This window comes from Haliotis rubra, unplaced genomic scaffold (assembly GCF_003918875.1).
Source record: "Haliotis rubra isolate DU_JTF1 unplaced genomic scaffold, ASM391887v1 Scf29, whole genome shotgun sequence".
In the NCBI taxonomy this organism is placed as follows: Eukaryota; Metazoa; Mollusca; class Gastropoda; order Lepetellida; family Haliotidae; genus Haliotis; species Haliotis rubra.
In genome coordinates, this window is record NW_025766957.1 from 856,475 (window position 1) to 873,805 (window position 17,331).

The window sequence follows — 17,331 nt, forward strand, 5'->3', positions numbered from 1 at the left end:
AACTGTTTCTCGGGTAGACCCCTAACTTGACCGCTGGTAGGTGAGACCTCATATGATATAACTGTTTCTCGGGTAGACCCCTAACTTGACCGCTGGTAGGTGAGACCTCATATGATATAACTGTTTCTCGGGTAGACCCCTAACTTGACCACTGGTAGGTGAGACCTCATATGATATAACTGTTTCTCGGGTAGACCCCTAACTTGACCACTGGTAGGTGAGACCTCATATGATATAACTGTTTCTCGGGTAGACCCTAACTTGACCACTGGTAGGTGAGACCTCATATGATATAACTGTTTCTCGGGTAGACCCCTAACTTGACCACTGGTAGGTGAGACCTCATATGATATAACTGTTTCTCGGGTAGACCCCTAACTTGACCACTGGTAGGTGAGACCTCATATGATATAACTGTTTCTCGGGTAGACCCCTAACTTGACCACTGGTAGGTGAGACCTCATATGATATAACTGTTTCTCGGGTAGACCCCTAACTTGACCACTGGTAGGTGAGACCTCATATGATATAACTGTTTCTCGGGTAGACCCCTAACTTGACCACTGGTAGGTGAGACCTCATATGATATAACTGTTTCTCGGGTAGACCCCTAACTTGACCACTGGTAGGTGAGACCTCATATGATATAACTGTTTCTCGGGTAGACCCCTAACTTGACCGCTGGTAGGTGAGACCTCATATGATATAACTGTTTCTCGGGTAGACCCCTAACTTGACCACTGGTAGGTGAGACCTCATATGATATAACTGTTTCTCGGGTAGACCCCTAACTTGACCACTGGTAGGTGAGACCTCATATGATATAACTGTTTCTCGGGTAGACCCTAACTTGACCACTGGTAGGTGAGACCTCATATGATATAACTGTTTCTCGGGTAGACCCCTAACTTGACCACTGGTAGGTGAGACCTCATATGATATAACTGTTTCTCGGGTAGACCCCTAACTTGACCACTGGTAGGTGAGACCTCATATGATATAACTGTTTCTCAGGTAGACCCCTAACTTGACCACTGGTAGGTGAGACCTCATATGATATAACTGTTTCTCGGGTAGACCCTAACTTGACCACTGGTAGGTGAGACCTCATATGATATAACTGTTTCTCGGGTAGACCCCTAACTTGACCACTGGTAGGTGAGACCTCATATGATATAACTGTTTCTCGGGTAGACCCCTAACTTGACCACTGGTAGGTGAGACCTCATATGATATAACTGTTTCTCGGGTAGACCCCTAACTTGACCGCTGGTAGGTGAGACCTCATATGATATAACTGTTTCTCGGGTAGACCCCTAACTTGACCACTGGTAGGTGAGACCTCATATGATATAACTGTTTCTCGGGTAGACCCCTAACTTGACCACTGGTAGGTGAGACCTCATATGATATAACTGTTTCTCAGGTAGACCCCTAACTTGACCACTGGTAGGTGAGACCTCATAGATATAACTGTTTCTCAGGTAGACCCCTAACTTGACCACTGGTAGGTGAGACCTCATATGATATAACTGTTTCTCGGGTAGACCCCTAACTTGACCACTGGTAGGTGAGACCTCATATGATATAACTGTTTCTCAGGTAGACCCCTAACTTGACCACTGGTAGGTGAGACCTCATATGATATAACTGTTTCTCGGGTAGACCCTAACTTGACCACTGGTAGGTGAGACCTCATATGATATAACTGTTTCTCAGGTAGACCCCTAACTTGACCACTGGTAGGTGAGACCTCATATGATATAACTGTTTCTCAGGTAGACCCTAACTTGACCACTGGTAGGTGAGACCTCATAGATATAACTGTTTCTCGGGTAGACCCCTAACTTGACCACTGGTAGGTGAGACCTCATATGATATAACTGTTTCTCGGGTAGACCCTAACTTGACCACTGGTAGGTGAGACCTCATAGATATAACTGTTTCTCGGGTAGACCCCTAACTTGACCACTGGTAGGTGAGACCTCATATGATATAACTGTTTCTCGGGTAGACCCCTAACTTGACCACTGGTAGGTGAGACCTCATATGATATAACTGTTTCTCGGTAGACCCTAACTTGACCACTGGTAGGTGAGACCTCATAGATATAACTGTTTCTCGGGTAGACCCCTAACTTGACCACTGGTAGGTGAGACCTCATATGATATAACTGTTTCTCGGGTAGACCCTAACTTGACCACTGGTAGGTGAGACCCCATATGATATAACTGTTTCTCGGGTAGACCCTAACTTGACCGCTGGTAGGTGAGACCTCATATGATATAACTGTTTCTCGGGTAGACCCCTAACTTGACCGCTGGTAGGTGAGACCTCATAGATATAACTGTTTCTCGGTAGACCCCTAACTTGACCACTGGTAGGTGAGACCTCATATGATATAACTGTTTCTCAGGTAGACCCCTAACTTGACCACTGGTAGGTGAGACCTCATATGATATAACTGTTTCTCAGGTAGACCCTAACTTGACCACTGGTAGGTGAGACCTCATATGATATAACTGTTTCTCGGGTAGACCCTAACTTGACCGCTGGTAGGTGAGACCTCATATGATATAACTGTTTCTCAGGTAGACCCTAACTTGACCACTGGTAGGTGAGACCTCATATGATATAACTGTTTCTCGGGTAGACCCCTAACTTGACCACTGGTAGGTGAGACCTCATATGATATAACTGTTTCTCGGGTAGACCCCTAACTTGACCACTGGTAGGTGAGACCTCATATGATATAACTGTTTCTCGGGTAGACCCCTAACTTGACCACTGGTAGGTGAGACCTCATATGATATAACTGTTTCTCGGGTAGACCCCTAACTTGACCACTGGTAGGTGAGACCTCATATGATATAACTGTTTCTCGGGTAGACCCCTAACTTGACCACTGGTAGGTGAGACCTCATATGATATAACTGTTTCTCGGGTAGACCCCTAACTTGACCACTGGTAGGTGAGACCTCATATGATATAACTGTTTCTCGGGTAGACCCCTAACTTGACCACTGGTAGGTGAGACCTCATGATATAACTGTTTCTCGGGTAGACCCCTAACTTGACCGCTGGTAGGTGAGACCTCATATGATATAACTGTTTCTCGGGTAGACCCCTAACTTGACCGCTGGTAGGTGAGACCTCATATGATATAACTGTTTCTCGGGTAGACCCCTAACTTGACCACTGGTAGGTGAGACCCCATATGATATAACTGTTTCTCGGGTAGACCCTAACTTGACCACTGGTAGGTGAGACCTCATATGATATAACTGTTTCTCGGGTAGACCCCTAACTTGACCACTGGTAGGTGAGACCTCATATGATATAACTGTTTCTCGGGTAGACCCCTAACTTGACCGCTGGTAGGTGAGACCTCATAGATATAACTGTTTCTCGGGTAGACCCCTAACTTGACCACTGGTAGGTGAGACCTCATAGATATAACTGTTTCTCGGGTAGACCCCTAACTTGACCACTGGTAGGTGAGACCTCATATGATATAACTGTTTCTCGGGTAGACCCCTAACTTGACCACTGGTAGGTGAGACCTCATATGATATAACTGTTTCTCGGGTAGACCCCTAACTTGACCGCTGGTAGGTGAGACCTCATATGATATAACTGTTTCTCAGGTAGACCCCTAACTTGACCGCTGGTAGGTGAGACCTCATATGATATAACTGTTTCTCAGGTAGACCCTAACTTGACCACTGGTAGGTGAGACCTCATATGATATAACTGTTTCTCAGGTAGACCCCTAACTTGACCGCTGGTAGGTGAGACCTCATATGATATAACTGTTTCTCAGGTAGACCCCTAACTTGACCACTGGTAGGTGAGACCTCATATGATATAACTGTTTCTCAGGTAGACCCCTAACTTGACCACTGGTAGGTGAGACCTCATATGATATAACTGTTTCTCGGGTAGACCCTAACTTGACCACTGGTAGGTGAGGTGACCTCATATGATATAACTGTTTCTCAGGGTAGACCCTAACTTGACCGCTGGTAGGTGAGACCTCATATGATATAACTGTTTCTCGGGTAGACCCCTAACTTGACCACTGGTAGGTGAGACCTCATATGATATAACTGTTTCTCGGGTAGACCCCTAACTTGACCACTGGTAGGTGAGACCTCATATGATATAACTGTTTCTCGGGTAGACCCCTAACTTGACCACTGGTAGGTGAGACCTCATATGATATAACTGTTTCTCGGGTAGACCCTAACTTGACCACTGGTAGGTGAGACCTCATATGATATAACTGTTTCTCGGGTAGACCCCTAACTTGACCACTGGTAGGTGAGACCTCATAGATATAACTGTTTCTCGGGTAGACCCCTAACTTGACCGCTGGTAGGTGAGACCTCATATGATATAACTGTTTCTCGGGTAGACCCTTAACTTGACCGCTGGTAGGTGAGACCTCATAGATATAACTGTTTCTCGGGTAGACCCCTAACTTGACCACTGGTAGGTGAGACCTCATAGATATAACTGTTTCTCGGGTAGACCCCTAACTTGACCACTGGTAGGTGAGACCTCATATGATATAACTGTTTCTCGGGTAGACCCCTAACTTGACCACTGGTAGGTGAGACCTCATAGATATAACTGTTTCTCGGGTAGACCCCTAACTTGACCACTGGTAGGTGAGACCTCATATGATATAACTGTTTCTCGGGTAGACCCCTAACTTGACCACTGGTAGGTGAGACCCCATATGATATAACTGTTTCTCGGGGAGACCCTTAACTTGACCGCTGGTAGGTGAGACCTCATATGATATAACTGTTTCTCTCAGGTAGACCCTAACTTGACCGCTGGTAGGTGAGACCTCATAGATATAACTGTTTCTCAGGTAGACCCCTAACTTGACCACTGGTAGGTGAGACCCCATATGATATAACTGTTTCTCAGGTAGACCCCTAACTTGACCACTGGTAGGTGAGACCTCATATGATATAACTGTTTCTCAGGTAGACCCCTAACTTGACCACTGGTAGGTGAGACCTCATATGATATAACTGTTTCTCGGGTAGACCCCTAACTTGACCGCTGGTAGGTGAGACCTCATATGATATAACTGTTTCTCGGGTAGACCCCTTTGACCGCTAACTTGCCCGCTGGTAGGTGAGACCTCATATGATATAACTGTTTCTCAGGTAGACCCCTAACTTGACCGCTGGTAGGTGAGACCTCATATGATATAACTGTTTCTCGGGTAGACCCCTAACTTGACCACTGGTAGGTGAGACCTCATATGATATAACTGTTTCTCGGGTAGACCCTAACTTGACCGCTGGTAGGTGAGACCTCATATGATATAACTGTTTCTCAGGTAGACCCCTAACTTGACCACTGGTAGGTGAGACCTCATATGATATAACTGTTTCTCGGGTAGACCCTAACTTGACCGCTGGTAGGTGAGACCTCATATGATATAACTGTTTCTCGGGTAGACCCCTAACTTGACCACTGGTAGGTGAGACCTCATATGATATAACTGTTTCTCGGGTAGACCCCTAACTTGACCACTGGTAGGTGAGACCTCATATGATATAACTGTTTCTCGGGTAGACCCTAACTTGACCGCTGGTAGGTGAGACCTCATATGATATAACTGTTTCTCGGGTAGACCCCTAACTTGACCGCTGGTAGGTGAGACCTCATATGATATAACTGTTTCTCGGGTAGACCCCTAACTTGACCACTGGTAGGTGAGACCCCATATGATATAACTGTTTCTCGGGTAGACCCCTAACTTGACCACTGGTAGGTGAGACCTCATATGATATAACTGTTTCTCGGGTAGACCCCTAACTTGACCACTGGTAGGTGAGACCTCATAGATATAACTGTTTCTCGGGTAGACCCCTAACTTGACCACTGGTAGGTGAGACCTCATAGATATAACTGTTTCTCGGGTAGACCCCTAACTTGACCGCTGGTAGGTGAGACCTCATATGATATAACTGTTTCTCGGGTAGACCCCTTACTTGACCACTGGTAGGTGAGGCCTCATAGATATAACTGTTTCTCGGGTAGACCCCTAACTTGACCACTGGTAGGTGAGACCTCATATGATATAACTGTTTCTCGGGTAGACCCTTAACTTGACCGCTGGTAGGTGAGACCTCATAGATATAACTGTTTCTCGGGTAGACCCCTAACTTGACCACTGGTAGGTGAGACCTCATAGATATAACTGTTTCTCTGGTAGACCCCTAACTTGACCACTGGTAGGTGAGACCTCATAGATATAACTGTTTCTCGGGTAGACCCCTAACTTGACCACTGGTAGGTGAGACCTCATATGATATAACTGTTTCTCGGGTAGACCCCTAACTTGACCACTGGTAGGTGAGACCCCATATGATATAACTGTTTCTCGGGGAGACCCCTAACTTGACCGCTGGTAGGTGAGACCTCATATGATATAACTGTTTCTCGGGTAGACCATTAACTTGACCGCTGGTAGGTGAGACCTCATAGATATAACTGTTTCTCGGGTAGACCCCTAACTTGACCACTGGTAGGTAAGACCCCATATGATATAACTGTTTCTCGGGTAGACCCCTAACTTGACCACTGGTAGGTGAGACCTCATATGATATAACTGTTTCTCGGGTAGACCCCTAACTTGACCACTGGTAGGTGAGACCTCATATGATATAACTGTTTCTCGGGTAGACCCCTAACTTGACCGCTGGTAGGTGAGACCTCATATGATATAACTGTTTCTCGGGTAGACCGCTAACTTGCCCACTGGTAGGTGAGACCTCATATGATATAACTGTTTCTCGGGTAGACCCCTAACTTGACCGCTGGTAGGTGAGACCTCATATGATATAACTGTTTCTCGGGTAAACCGCTAACTTGCCCGCTGGTAGGTGAGACCTCATATGATATAACTGTTTCTCGGGTAGACCCCTAACTTGACCGCTGGTAGGTGAGACCTCATATGATATAACTGTTTCTCGGGTAGACCCCTAACTTGACCACTGGTAGGTGAGACCTCATATGATATAACTGTTTCTCAGGGAGACCCCTAACTTGACCGCTGGTAGGTGAGACCTCATATGATATAACTGTTTCTCGGGTAGACCCTAACTTGACCGCTGGTAGGTGAGACCTCATGTGATATAACTGTTTCTCGGGTAGACCCTAACTTGACCACTGGTAGGTGAGACCTCATATGATATAACTGTTTCTCGGGTAGACCCCTAACTTGACCACTGGTAGGTGAGACCTCATATGATATAACTGTTTCTCGGTAGACCCCTAACTTGACCGCTGGTAGGTGAGACCTCATATGATATAACTGTTTCTCGGGTAGACCCTAACTTGACCGCTGGTAGGTGAGACCCCATGATATAACTGTTTCTCGGGTAGACCCCTAACTTGACCACTGGTAGGTGAGACCCCATGATATAACTGTTTCTCGGGTAGACCCCTAACTTGACCGCTGGTAGGTGAGACCTCATGATATAACTGTTTCTCGGGTAGACCCCTAACTTGACCGCTGGTAGGTGAGACCTCATAGATATAACTGTTTCTCCGGTAGACCCCTAACTTGACCTCTGGTAGGTGAGACCTCATAGATATAACTGTTTCTCGGGTAGACCCCTAACTTGACCTCTGGTAGGTGAGACCTCATAGATATAACTGTTTCTCGGGTAGACCCCTAACTTGACCACTGGTAGGTGAGACCTCATAGATATAACTGTTTCTCGGGTAGACCCCTAACTTGACCACTGGTACGTGAGACCTCAAATGATATAACTGTTTCTCGGGTAGACCCCTAACTTGACCACTGGTAGGTGAGACCTCATAGATATAACTGTTTCTCGGGTAGACCCCTAACTTGACCACTGGTAGGTGAGACCTCATATGATATAACTGTTTCTCAGGTAGACCCCTAACTTGACCACTGGTAGGTGAGACCTCATATGATATAACTGTTTCTCGGGTAGACCCTTAACTTGACCGCTGGTAGGTGAGACCTCATATGATATAACTGTTTCTCGGGTAGACCCCTAACTTGACCGCTGGTAGGTGAGACCTCATAGATATAACTGTTTCTCGGGTAGACCCCTAACTTGACCACTGGTAGGTGAGACCCCATATGATATAACTGTTTCTCGGGTAGACCCCTAACTTGACCACTGGTAGGTGAGACCTCATATGATATAACTGTTTCTCGGGTAGGGTAGACCCTAACTTGACCACTGGTAGGTGAGACCTCATATGATATAACTGTTTCTCGGGTAGACCCCTAACTTGACCTCTGGTAGGTGAGACCTCATAGATATAACTGTTTCTCGGGTAGACCCCTAACTTGACCGCTGGTAGGTGAGGCCTCATAGATATAACTGTTTCTCGGGTAGACCCCTAACTTGACCGCTGGTAGGTGAGACCTCATATGATATAACTGTTTCTCAGGTAGACCCCTAACTTGACCGCTGGTAGGTGAGACCTCATATGATATAACTGTTTCTCGGGTAGACCCCTAACTTGACCTCTGGTAGGTGAGACCTCATGATATAACTGTTTCTCAGGTAGACCCCTAACTTGACCGCTGGTAGGTGAGACCTCATATGATATAACTGTTTCTCGGGTAGACCCCTAACTTGACCTCTGGTAGGTGAGATCTCATATGATATAACTGTTTCTCGGGTAGACCCCTAACTTGACCACTGGTAGGTGAGACCTCATATGATATAACTGTTTCTCGGGTAGACCCCTAACTTGACCACTGGTAGGTGAGACCTCATATGATATAACTGTTTCTCGGGTAGACCCCTAACTTGACCGCTGGTAGGTGAGACCTCATATGATATAACTGTTTCTCGGGTAGACCCCTAACTTGACCACTGGTAGGTGAGTCCTCATAGTTATAACTGTTTCTCGGGTAGACCCCTAACTTGACCACTGGTAGGTGAGACCCCATGATATAACTGTTTCTCGGGTAGACCCCTAACTTGACCGCTGGTAGGTGAGACCTCATATGATATAACTGTTTCTCGGGTAGACCCCTAACTTGACCTCTGGTAGGTGAGATCTCATATGATATAACTGTTTCTCGGGTAGACCCCTAACTTGACCTCTGGTAGGTGAGACCTCATGATATAACTGTTTCTCGGGTAGACCCCTAACTTGACCGCTGGTAGGTGAGATCTCATATGATATAACTGTTTCTCGGGTAGACCCCTAACTTGACCTCTGGTAGGTGAGATCTCATATGATATAACTGTTTCTCGGGTAGACCCCTAACTTGACCTCTGGTAGGTGAGACCTCATGATATAACTGTTTCTCGGGTAGACCCCTAACTTGACCACTGCAAGGCTACACCTTGAACAGTTCCATAAAAACCGAAAAGGATTAGATTAGTACTTGACAGCAAGTGTAAACTCAGCAATGGTGGAGACAATGTTAATTCATCAGTGATTTTACAGGCGTTTCAATAGGAGTTTACAGACGCTTCCTTTATGAAAGATCCAGCTCAGATTTGAGTGCATACTTAGGTGAGAGTGACTATAAGTTGATCGTTTTGCCGAAACTGTCGCCATAAGTGCCAAATGGTTTTTCTGTTGAGGTTGAATCGACGATCAGCATCAGGCTGAGAGGTACCAGGCTGAAGCATACCTCCAGCTAATCAGATGTCAATTTCCAGAGGCGTAGCATGTCAAACTTGTTGCACTTAACCCATGAAGATCCGGGTTAGAACTGATCGTCAGTAACCCATGCTTGGCGTAGGAGGCGACTAACGGGATCGGGAGGTCAGGCACGCTGACTTGGTTGACATATGTCATCGTATCCCAATTTTGTAGATCGATGCTCATGATGTTGATCAGTGGATTGTCTGGTTCAGACTCGATTATTTACAGACCGCCGCCATATAGCTGGAGTATTGCTGAGTGCGGGGTTAAACAACAAACCAACTACTGCTGCACTTCTTAAGACTGCATTGTTGTCTGGTTGTCTGGCTTTGCTGGACATTGCTGGCCATTAATCTCGAATATATCATGCTTCTTGCAAATTTTGTACAGTTCGAACATTTTGACACACAATCTCTTTCCCTGGTTCAAATAAAAAAGTCATTCACAAGATTATCCAAAATATCTATGGCACAATAAATTTTGCCTCTGAGTAAGTCGTTCATAACGTCTATAACAGATTGTTGTAATTCCAATTCTAACTATTATGCTCTCAAGGCTGATTTAAAAACAAGATCGTATTCAATGAACCAAGCAACGAAAACAGGCTATCGATACATAGGCTATGTATCGATAGCCTGTGGCAACGAAGCATGAGGGTAGATACCCATTTAAATGATTTCCTAAATCAAAGTAGATGAAATAAATTTGAGCTAAAACTCCATAAATGCAAGAAATAACCAAGCTCCTTGTTTTACTACCCTGTCCACCAAGTCTGTCCACCCATTCCACCAAGATTGACCAACCAATCCACTAAGGCTGACCACCCAATCCCTGCGTCTGACCACCCAGTGCACCAGGCTACCGTGTCCGACCACTCAATCCACCATGTGTGACCACCCAATCCACCAAGCCATCGAGTCCGACCACTTTATCCACCAAGTCTGACCACCCAATCCCCAAAACCATCGGGTCTGACCACCCAATCCACCAAGTCACCGAGTCTGGCTACACAGTCAACGGGTTGCTTTCTTTTGCCAAACAGTTTTCATGACAGCGATATGTAGCGAGTGATTATGGTTTTGCTCCGCTTTTAGATTTATTTCAGCAATATGACGGCCCGGGACTCCAGAAATAGAGACGAACATATTGTACCCATGTGGTGGCGATATGATGTAAATTCACCAGTCAAACAAGTGATGGTTGGCAGGAGCAACACGTCCCGTCGTCATTGTACGCTGAAATAAATCCAGTCAAGTCGCCCAGTCTGATTACCTAAATGAATGATTACTGAATGAGAAAGGTTTTACGCTACTATTTATAGTAACATGCCAGCAATATCAGGAGAGGGGTTCACACATTGTACCCATGTCGGGAATCGATCCAGGGTCGTCGGCGGGACGAGAGAACGCATTGACCACTAGGCTACCCCACCTCCTCGTGTGACAAATATCAGCCATCTGGGCCTCCTTTCACAAAGCACTAAGGTGATCGTAAGTCACTAAGGTAACCTTAGTACAATTTTAAAGAATGGTAGTTATGGTTAACCTTAGTAAAGGTTGCTTCGTGAAAGGCGCCCCTGGTCCCCGTCATTCTCCGGAATCAGCGCAAGGAGATACGTCAGGAATATTAGAATATGACCTTCTCTAGGATCGACCATTTTATGGACACTAAGAACGAATAGGCAGGGTATCGAATCCGGACCTTGCGCCTGACACGATCACATATCGTATCAATGTCTGAACACACGTACACAGATCCGGATGTCAGTCTAAAGTTACATTTACATCATAAAACATGGTTGCACTCAACAGCAGGTATTGTCCCGATACCGGAGACCCGAGTGTGTGACCCGGATGTGTGACGCGCGATGTCATTGGTTTCTCGAGGACCGTGGTTGTCACCAATGACGGGCTAATCACCTGTCATATGTATTTGGGGCTTCGGGTTTTTGATTACAATAACCGTATGTCAGTTTAACACAAAAAATCTGTTTCGTCATGTATTCAGATAAGATTGTATCTTACATGGCGTTTTCAGATGGAAATAACAGAACGTGTCACTTTGCATGGCGTATTGTATCAAAGGGAAAGGTTGCCCATCCTTGTGACAACGATGCATGCGACACGGAATAATTGGCAGATATAGATTGGTTGGTTGGTTGTTTATTAACCTGGCACTCAGCAATATTCCAGCTATATGAAACCCGCGCGCGAAGGTCCTGGTTAGAATGTGCCTTCAGTAACCCATGCTTGTCGTAAGAGACGACTAACGGGATCGGGTGGTCAGGCTCGCGGACTTTGTTGACACATGTCATCGGTTCCCAAATGCGCTGATCGATGCTCATCCTGTTGATCACTGGATTGTTTGGTCCAGACTCGATTATTTACAGACCGCCGCCATATAGCTGGAATATTGGTGAGTGCGGCGTAAAACTAAACTCACTCACTCACTCACTCCAGCTATATGACGGGTGTCTGTGTATAAATGACGGCGACCGCTATTTCCGAGAATGTGAAGGTTCTCTTCATAATGTTTTGGTTGGAAAAATAAAGCAAAGTTTAATATTAGGAATGACTGTCCCGGTGTTGTTGCAGAAGCACCTATGCTACAAGCTGACAGTTTGCAGGTAACCCTGGGTGACATACTGCAGAAGATAACAACAAGGCTTGGTAGGTTTGGTTGTTGTTTAACGCCACACCCAGCAATATTCCTCTGGCAGGGTAGCCTAGTGGTTAAAGCGGTCGCTCGTCACGCCAAAGGCCTGGGTCGATACCCCGCATGGGTACAATGTGTGAAGCCCGTTTCTGGGCTGGAATATTGCTAAATACGGCGTAAAACCAAACTCACTCACTCACTATTTGGTTGGTTGGTTGGTGTTTAACGCCGCACTCAGCAATATTCCAGCTATATGGCGGCGGTCTGCATATAGTCGAGTCTGGACTAGATAGTCCAGTGATTAACAGCATGAGCATCCATCTACACAATTAGGGTACGATGACATGTGTCAACCACATCAGCGAGCCTGACCACTCGATCCCGTTAGGTGCCTCTCACGATAAGCATGGGTTGCTGAAGATCAGTTCTAAACCGGATCTTCACGGGTAATTCTAGGTGGGCCTCTGAACAATGTTAGCGCTGCACCTTTGATTGTGATAAGATCGCCTTGTGAATGATACGAGTCGCTCTGTGGGTTCCTTGTGTTCCCTTCACACATGAGGGCTGAATGTGGAAAGTGGTATAGTTCAGTCACGCGACCTCATGTCAATCAATTTTTAGCTACAGTGAGTGAGTGAGTTTAGTTTTACGCCGCACCTAGCAATATTCCAGCTATATGGCGGCGGTCTGTAAATAATCGAGTCTGGACCAGACAGTCCACTGATCAACAGCATGAGCATCGATCTACGCAATGGGGAACCGATGACATGTGTCAACCAAGTCAGCGAGCCTGACCACCCGATCCCGTTAGTCGCCTCTTACGACAAGCATGGGTTACTGGAGATCAATATTCTAACCAGGACCTTCACGGGTATTAAGCTACAGACTTTGAGTCGAATTAAGTATGATTTTGTATATTTTACAGAGGGTCTACACTCCACGTGTTGAGTCCTGTCTAAGTCGAGACATTGATATCAGTGTCTTGTGCTAAACTATGACCGTGTAATTTGGGTAATTAGTTTGCGTGATGCCGAAAATATTTTATGCTTCGGGTAAATCAAGGTGAGGGAGAGGTGGTTGTCTTTCGTGTCACAACTTGGACCGCAGAGTTGTCTCCCTTTGTTGCAGGACAGCGGTCTGTATCATTTATTTGGTTGGTGGGGCGGTGGGGTAACCCAGTGGTTAAAGCGTTCGCTCGTCACGCCGAAGACCCGGGTTCGATTCCCACATGGGTACAATGTGTGAAGCCCATTTCTGGTGTCCCCCGCCGTGATATTGCTGGAGTATTGCTAAAGCGGCGTAAAACCCACTCACTCACTATTTGGTTGATTGGTTTGTTGTTTAACGCCGCACTCAGCAATATTCCATTATATGGTAGCTGTCCATAAACAATCGAGTCTGGACCAGACAATCCAGTGATCAAAAGCGTGAGCATCGATCTACGCAATTGGTATGCGATGGCATGTGAGTGAGTGAGTGAGTATGGTTTTGCTCCGCCTTTAGCAATATTCCAGCTATATCACGGCGGTGGACATCAGAAATGGGCTCCTTCAGACATTGTACTCATGTGGGGAATCGAACCCGCGACTTCAGCGTGACGAGCGAACGCTTTAACCATTAGGCTATCCCACCGCCCCCGAAGACATGTGTCAACCAAGTCAGTGAGCCTGACCACCCGATCCCGTTAGTCGCCCCTAACAACAAGCATGGGTTGCTGAAGACCAATTCTAACGGGTTACTGGTCTGTATGAAAGTGGACTAGACTAACAACTAGTCTCTGAAATGAACATATTTTACTGAAAAATGTTCATAGTAAAAATATAAATTATAATGAAAAGGAGCCCTGAGACTTTGAGGAAATCTAGACTTGCCACATTTTCTAGACTTGTGTGGGCTTTCTTGGATATATTTGCTTCAGGTCTGTACGACAGACTAGAAAGTGGACGTGCACGTGGTTTTAGGTAGCATTCAAAAGTTACATGCACAAAGTCGGCCGACAATAGGAATATCATCTATACTACCCATCAAAAATTTAGACTCACTTAAAGCTCTCACTATATGTAATGTATATATGTATGGTTACATCAAAGATGAATTCTCCACTAACTTGGGGAAACCAACTGCAAACCTTACGCAGATGATTTGCATGAGGATCATGCATCAAATTGCTGACAAGCATGTGCAAATATTGCGTTTTGTGTAACTGCGTTTTGTGTAAATTTTTCATCACTTTTTGAACTCATGACAATAATCTTTCAACGTTACGAATTTGTTTGACAATACATCAGTTCATGTGTAAACAGTACCTTTAAACAATGTGGAATATTTTGAAAAATTTAGTTTAGAACAGTTGCCTGAAGTAAGTGGCTATATTTACACTAGTGAGTCTAAACTTTTGATGGGTAGTATATAATGGACAAAACTGATGCATGAAAACAAACCGTCTGAAGTCCCTTCTATTTCTTAAAAAACAACAGCAATATTTCATTTTGTTTCGTGCGTTTCACCAGTCAACGGGTTCTAGAGACATTTGTGTGTTTTACAACCGAGAACGCCCAAAATTGGAATCATTTACTGTTTCTGTGTTTGGAATCAAACCCGGGTCTTCGGTGCCAAGAGCGAACACTTTAACCACTAAGCTGTCTTGAATAATAGTGGTGTTAGTGCTAATGCGTGCACGCCGACTGAGATGCAACGCCGCAGTTCTAATATGGACTGTATGTATACTGACTCTGAGCCAACCTGTTTAATTCCCATACTGTCGAACACCAGGCAGGGTAACACCAAGTACCATTTATTAACGTCTTCTTGTATGACGCGTCTAGTGGATGCAAATCCAGACTTTCTTGTCTCGGGCAGGCGCTCCGTCTCCGTGGTGTAGTGGTTAGAGCACACTTCATTTTCACCCGTTTTCACGGCTCATATCATAAACTTTTAGGACAAAAGAGGGGTGGTGGGGGGTACGCACCCTTGCACACACGCACGCACACACACAACACATACACACTCTGGATCCACCTATGTTACGTACAACGTTAAACCCCATTTCACCTCACCTGTACACTACACCACAGAGTCACACACCTTGTTAAATTCGAATATTAATTAAAAACGAACCAGGATTAAGTCTATTCTTGGTTCAAAGGAAAAGTACATGCCCACCTGCTTCGTTTTGGGCTTTCCTCCCACATGTAACAAGGACGGCCGAGGCACGACAAGGATACTGTTATATATAGGTGGCTTAGAACTAAAATACCACCAATGTCCCGGTTTTTTAGGTAAATATGTACCCAGTAAATAAATAAATCAGCAAACATTTTGAGCGGTCAGACTGTTACGACTTGGTGACCTGGTGAGTGAGTTTAGTTTTACGCGGCACTCAGCAATATTCCAGCTATATTGCGGCGGTCTGTAAATAATCGAGTCTGACCGGACAATCCAGTGATCAACAGTATAAGCATCGATCTGCGTAATTGGTGGTGACTTGGTACATTGGGAGGTTAGACTCGGTGACTTGGTGCATTGGGTGGTCAGAATTGGTGACTTGGTAGATTAAATGGTCTGAATTTGTGGATTGGTGGCTTGGGTGGTGAGAATTGGTGACTTGGTGGATTGGGTGGTCAGAATTGGTGACCTGATACATTGGGTGTCAGAATTGGTGGATTGGGTTGTCAGAATTGGTGACTTGGTGGATTGGGTCGTCAGAATTGGTGGATTGGGTGGTCAGACTCCGTGACTTGGTAGATTGGATGGTCAGACACAGTGACTCGGTGGATTGGGTGGTCAGACTTAGTAACTAGGTGGTTAGATGGATTGGTATTTTAAAAAGCATTTTTGTTACAGCATGAGATATTACCTAGATATCGGATGGCAATCCGTAGTGATGCAGATCACAGTTGTACATCTCGGTGAAATGAGCATAGTGCAAAAACTTTCGTAACAATATCAGGATCAACCTGGGTCTCGAACCGCGATCCTCGATTTCTATCTGGCCAAAGGGACGCAACTCTGCAAAACGCACTGCAGCATCTTAGACGACTAAGGCCACCGTGCCCATAATATGTGCAACAAAGCTGTTTTATATCTGTCTTACTGCTAAACATTCCTCAATATGGAACGAAATCTAAGTACGAATAATCCCCAGGAGCCTTGGTCTTAAGAGCAGACAAAAACAGGGACTGGGTTGACAGAATAAAAAAACATAGCTGTTTTTGTCATCGTATCCGGTTCTCAGGTCTTTCTTTCTGGTTTTCCTGTCTAACTTCGTTCACATGTTCCCGTGTCCACGTGTGTATATCTGCGGTTAGATCCGGGTTAGAATTTGTAACCCGTGCGCACGAGGCGACTAACGGGATCGCTGACTTGGTTCACACATGTCATTGTATCCCAATCGCGTAGATTGATGTTCATGATGTTGGTCACTGGATTATCTGGTCCAGAGTCGATTATTTATAGAACGCTGTCATATAGCTGGAATATTGCTGAGTGGGGCGTTAAACAAGAAAGAAAGAACGTGTATACTTACACCATAAGCATTTTGTACCAAAAATACACGGGTTCGATTCCACACACGGGTACAATGTGTGAAGTCCATTCAGGTGTCCCCCGCCGTGATATTGCTCACTAACCCACCCACTTACCTGTCACTGTATCCCAATTGCGTAGATTGATGCTCATGCACACAAGTGCAGACTAGAACTGCATGTACAGTATATGTTGCCACGTAAACGTTTATGCCAACAACAGATGATGATGATGAGGAGGAGGATAAGGATGAGGATGATGATAATGATGATGAAGATAAGGATGAAGATGATGATGATTATGATGATGACGATGATAATGAGATGAGGATTATGATGATAATGATGATGATGATGATGATGATGACGATGATGAGGAGATGATGAGGAGGATGATGATGATGATGATGATGATGATGAGGATTATGATGATGATGAGGATGAGGATGAGGATGAGGATGATGAGGAT